The sequence below is a fragment of the Choloepus didactylus genome, chromosome 1 (genome assembly GCF_015220235.1).
Source record: "Choloepus didactylus isolate mChoDid1 chromosome 1, mChoDid1.pri, whole genome shotgun sequence".
NCBI lineage: Eukaryota > Metazoa > Chordata > Mammalia > Pilosa > Megalonychidae > Choloepus > Choloepus didactylus.
In genome coordinates this window covers 29,147,935-29,153,999 of record NC_051307.1, presented here as the reverse complement: position 1 = coordinate 29,153,999, position 6,065 = coordinate 29,147,935, and positions in this window count along the sequence as shown.

Here is a 6,065-nt window from a genome sequence, read left to right as displayed (position 1 = left end):
TGCTTCCTTGAAAACACTTGCAATCATGTACAGGCCAGGTGTTTCATCTCCAACAAAAAACTGTCACAGAAACCCATGGAAAGGACTATGCCAGGTGTTTGGGGCACAGGCTTCTACTGACATTGCTTAAATAACTTTGAGCCCATACCACTAGACTAAGTCAGAATTCCAGATTCTAGTGAAGAAGCTGCACAAAAGTGAGTGATACAAGGACTAATTACCTAGGATTGAATGAACTGATAAAGAATGAGTATAGTTTTGTTTAAATTATTGCTGATATTTTAATATTCTATTTTATAAATACATGGAATCCCATTCTCTTTTCCCTTAAGCTACCTATAATTCATAAAATATTCATCTTTTTCTCCTTGTCTGGACCCTCCAGAATATAGAAAGTTTTATTGAGCATTCTTATTTTTATGGCAAAATAACTATTTGCATAGTTTCAATCAGAATCTTTCCTCCTTAATAACAGGCCATATTTAGAGATACTATTAATATAACCAAGGTCTTGACAGGAATGTCATATTTTTTTTTAATTTTATTTTGAAATAAATTCAAAGTTACAGGAACAGTTGCAAAAACAATACAAACCCCATACACAGAACTCCAGCATCCCCTGACCACCCTCCCCTGATACCCCAATCCACCAACTTTAACATGCTGTCACACTGTTATTTCTTTCCCTCCCTCCCTCCCTCCCTATCATCCATCATCTATTGCTCTGTTTTCTGAACATATGAGAGCTAGCTGCACACATCCTTGTATAAACACTATAATTCACGTGTACATGGAATGTCATATGTAAGAATGGTGCTCATTTAATCAGATGTGACCAGACACTTTTAAGATACTAAGAGTGACTTCATGTAACTAATGCTTACCCAATCCTCTTTTAAAAAAAAAAAAAAAATGATCTGGTACCTGACTCCAGGGTTCCCAGACTTTAAAGTCAGTAAAAAATGTTACTTTCTGGACTGCAGGTGAAAATTTGGTGTCAAGTTTTTGGCTTGGCTTCCTAGCCTCAAGAACCTTTAAAAGTTCAGTTGGAGATTCCTCATGAATAGTAACAAAAATAAACAACAACAAAAAGAGGTCTGTATGATAAGTTTCCATTCTTGCTCAACCTATTTGAATACTAAGGCCACATCTAATAAAACCAGCCTTATTTTATAATTAAAAATAATATCTTTGATCAGAAGGTGGGTGACTGTAGATAAATTTCATTTCAATGGAAAATTATAGCATATACTACTGTGGATTATCAGATTCTGCTCCTGTTCATTGTCTCAACTATTTTGCATTCTTGTTGTAAACTGCAGATAACTGTACAGTTTTGTTACTTACCTGTAATTTGGAATGAATCCTGTAATATTACATATATTGTCTATTCTAAATGGTAGCCATAATGCTAACTTAGTATCTGTTGTTTACAGGGACTCAAACTGACAAAAGGGGGTAATACCTCAAAGCTCTTCACCTACCATAATATGGGGTTCCACTCTTTCATGCGCATAATCATACTTTCCCTAGGAACACATTGCCTGGAGTGAGCAGTTATAAATATATCTAAGGTTATGAAACAGAGCTTTAAAACCACTCTTAATGTTCTTTAGGCCCTCCAGGCTGAAGTTGACAGCTTAACGTCTGTTCTTGCAAAACAGGCAGGCTCTAGATAACCCTGATTGTCCATGAACAATGTTATATTTATGCTAATAAGTCTGGCACAATGATTTTTTAAAAACCTGAATATTTAAAAAAAAAAAGTTAAGGTGATTCATGGTATCAGGTTCAAATATTTCAATGTACAGATGGTTAGTTTATGTCAGGACAATGTGGAGTGGGCTTCTTAGTAGCTCCATTTGAAATGTATAACAAATTTGAAGCTTCACACTGGACTACCTCACTTAATTTACACTTCCAAGCCAAAGTGAGTTGCCTATGAGTGCCACTAACACCGAATTGGCCTCTTTCATTTGCCTCTTATTTCCTTGGTTGAGGCAATATAAATGGAAGTATGATAAGAAACTTATCTATAATGGTAGAATAAATTGCTGAGTCTACTGAAAAAAACTATTTACTGCACAACAAAAGAATTGTTTTAAATAATAGAACTGTGCTTGAATACTTATTAGCTAAGCAAAGAGGAGTTTATATTGTCATCAATTTTACTTGTTATACTTAAACACTTCTGGGGAAGTTGAAGCAAACATGAAACAGTCAAGCCACATGGTTCAAACAAATAAATCCATCTTTGAGATCATTTTTTTTTTTGATTGTTTTCATTTTAATTAATTTGGATCCTGGGGTCCTTAGCTCTAAAGAATACTCCAAACAATGAGCATTTCACTACTCATAATAATCTTGATAGTCTCCCTGGTATTATACATCCTCTCCTCTCAAAAGTTTTAAATGGCTGCACACTATCATCTTGCCACATGGAATCCATACGCCAAGAACAAAAGAAGTGTGAAGAGGACAAAAACGACCAACCCCTTGACATTTGTGACCTAGAATTAATAAAATAAGAGTTGCCTAGAGGCAGCAGATGGTAATTAGCTTTTGATATCAGCCCTCAACTTCGCTGAGGGCCAGATCAAAGGGAAGGGGGACTGATAAATAAAATTTAGTAGAATCAACTTGGAGGTCCTTGTGCTAAGTAAGCCCACATCAGCAAAACCAGTATCTAAGGAGATTTCTATTTCCTGTAAATGCTTGTCTCACCCAGAAATCAGCCAATCAGTTATCATCAACTCACTAGCTTTCCTTAGGCCAGCTAACTTCCTCATTGCTAAGCAAATGCTGCACAAACCGTATTAAGAAACGAAGTCTGCATTAACCAATGAAGATTTGCTCCCGACCTACTCCCTTTTTTTTGTCTATAAAAGCCTGTTGCTCTCTGTTCCAGGGACGACTTCTACACCTCAAAATGATTGGAATCTCCCCCAATTCATGAATTGATTCAATAAAATTCTCTGAGACCTCACCAAATTTCACTCAAGTTTTTATTTTAACAATTCTAAAGGGAGCTATTTCATTAAAATTATGATGCATCTATATAAATTGGGTTTCTACCCATACTCTTTTTTTAAAGTTTGTCCAACCTAACATCCTCAGATTTTGTGTTAATCAATAAGGTACATATAGACTCAGCAAGGAAAACACCTATTTGAAAATGAAGAATTGTTCTTACCATACAGAGAGTTTAATTTTTACTTTCATTGTACATCAGCACCTTTTCTAAACTAAAGGCAAGTGTCTCAGATGTTATGTTTCTCAACACTTTCCTCACTACCAATATCCTTTGCTTGACTGTCTAACAGATCTATACTTCTCCTAAACCAATTACTGATATTGTGTCTTATAGGAACATTCAATGAGCGTATATTTTGGTGTATTACAAGAAGTGTTCTGACATTTGTCATACCAACTCAAAGAAGCCATTGGGATCAAATATACCATGACTTTGATCTCTTCTGTTCCTACTTGAATAATATTATTGGATTGAAGTAAAAATAATGGACAGAGTTCACAACTGTATTCTGCCATGCCTGGAAGAATTCGGATATAATACACACATGCCATCAGAAAGAACTCCACTGATTCCTACTCTCTGAATATTTTTGACATGAAGTTCCCTTAACTTGAAATGTAAAAGTGGGAAGGTTTCTATTTTGCCTGGCTTGACTTTATCCCTATTTCCAGAAACATATTTTCCGTTTCCTTCTTCTGCTATATGAAAAGAGAAATTTTCCAGTGGGATGACAAAAACAAAACAAAACAAACAAACAAACAAAAAAACAAGCTCAGTGAGCTAAATGTATTCCACTTCTGGGTTCAATTAATTATTCAGTAACAAAATACACTTGCTTAGCAGTGATTTGAGATCTACAGCAACTGGTTCCAAGGAATAGTCTTCAGGCATGCAGACACCATCAACCTTTCCCAGGAGATTCATAAGAACTGACTTGTCTGATTTATCAAGAATACTTGGAATGTAAAACTTTTATCATCTAGTTGCTAATTATCTTAGTTCATCATAGGACAGTTGACATCTATTTTGTGATGGCCCAATGTCCACTATCAACTTGTTAGAGAGAGACAATTAGAAAATTCAGTTATGGCAGGAAGTCCCAGGCTCAAACATAAGCATCTACACATCTAAACATAGGCATCTACACAGGTGATGCCTAATGAAAAAAAAAAAAAAGTTTATAATTTTTCTACATAATCCAAATGAGCTTTTGGATTCCCATAAAGGTGTGCTAGTTTTCACTTTTACTTCAAATGGGCTTATAGTTTTGAGATATTATTTAGATGTTATATGGTTAGTGAGAAGATATTCATTACAGATAGAGGAGAATCTTAATCAATCATCTTTGGAGATTAATTAATGAATGGGAAGGTGACCATATGCCCCAGGACTTCCAGTGCAATTATCATTTATGCATGCTTTCATAAACAATATTACCAGTTTTCACTCTCAAAGGTATCCTATTTTAGATGATAGAAGATACTATTATCCCTATTTAAAAGAAAATTTTTTTCTAACGTGACACTGGAAGAAATGAGTGAATTGGAGTTGACTACAAATTCTGGGATGCTATTTTTTGGAGTGTTACTTGATCATCCACATAGATATGAAAATCTAGGATGATTTAATCTAGAGTGAAGAGAAATGTAATACCCTGGCTCTAAGCCTTTAAAGAATGAAAGGGAGTGTCAGAGAGACTAATGTAAGTTGGTAGGATAACATAGAGGAATTATTTTTCTTATTTCATAAAGGAATGTGATGTTTATGAAGTAGCAATAGTGAGTAACTAGGACATTGGGTTAGTCAAAGTTCTCTAGAGAAAAAGAATTGACAGGATATGTATATATTGGTTTATGAGATTTTTTTTATAGGAATTTTTTCAGGTGAATATTCAATTCCATAGGGCAGGCCACAAACTGGGAACTCTAATGAAGGTTTCTGATGAATTCCCCAGGAGAAGCTGGCTTGCTGCAGTAGAATTGGAAATTCTCCATTCTGACTGCTGAAATCATCACTTCTCCTTTTAAGGCTTTCAACTGATTGAATGAGACTTTCTCCTTGTGGAAAACAATCTCCTTAATTGATTGTAGATGTAATTAGTCATAGATACAATCAAATGACTGATGATTTAAATCCATGAAATATACTCACAGTAACAATGAGACCAGGGCTTGCTTGACCAAACAACTGGACACCATGAACTAGCCAGGTTGGCACATGAACTTAACCATCACAGAGGGCTTCTGGGAAAGGGCTTGCTTGGATGAGAGCTAAGTTTCAGTTAAAGTGAATTCATAGAGCAATTGAAAAAATTAGCTGAAGATATTACTGAATTTTTGGATATGGATCAGGAATTCCAAAGGCCACAGTTCCAAAGGTCACTTCCAAAGGAAGATTTGGTTGTGGAATATAAGATGGGGAATCAACTAGGTATATGGCAATACAATAAACTCATAGACTATTTAGGAAATATTACTATAATAGAGAACCAATCTCTGTGTGCACGTTTGATTCTTTGCATTGTACCTCAATAAGTTACACATAGTATTTTAGAAGTGTTAAGATTTAATCATTTTAGGAAAAATCAGGTTGCAACTCAACAAAATAGTATCCAATTTATAGACAAGTAACACAGAGTTGTTTAATCTATTTGATATCTGTAAGAGTTCATAGAAATGATATCCATGATGATTTGTGTAGTTTTTATCACTATTATACTATGATTTACACTACATCTTACACATGTAAGAGAAAATCAAATGACAATGTGGTCAAGAAAGGTATTCATATGCAGAAAATAAGGTTGTCTAAAATAAACCTTATATATATCATGAAAAAATGATAAAGGGAATAGATATGTTCTATAATTTCCCTTGATGTGAGTATTAGTAGCAACCTCATGGAGTCATGAGAGGGAAGAAAGCAGGTGGGAATCTAAAAAAAAGTTATTTTTTGCATGACTGTACAAACCTACATACTTGTGTATAAGAATATCTGAGGGACTGCAAAGTTGGTTCTCCCAAGTTTTCTG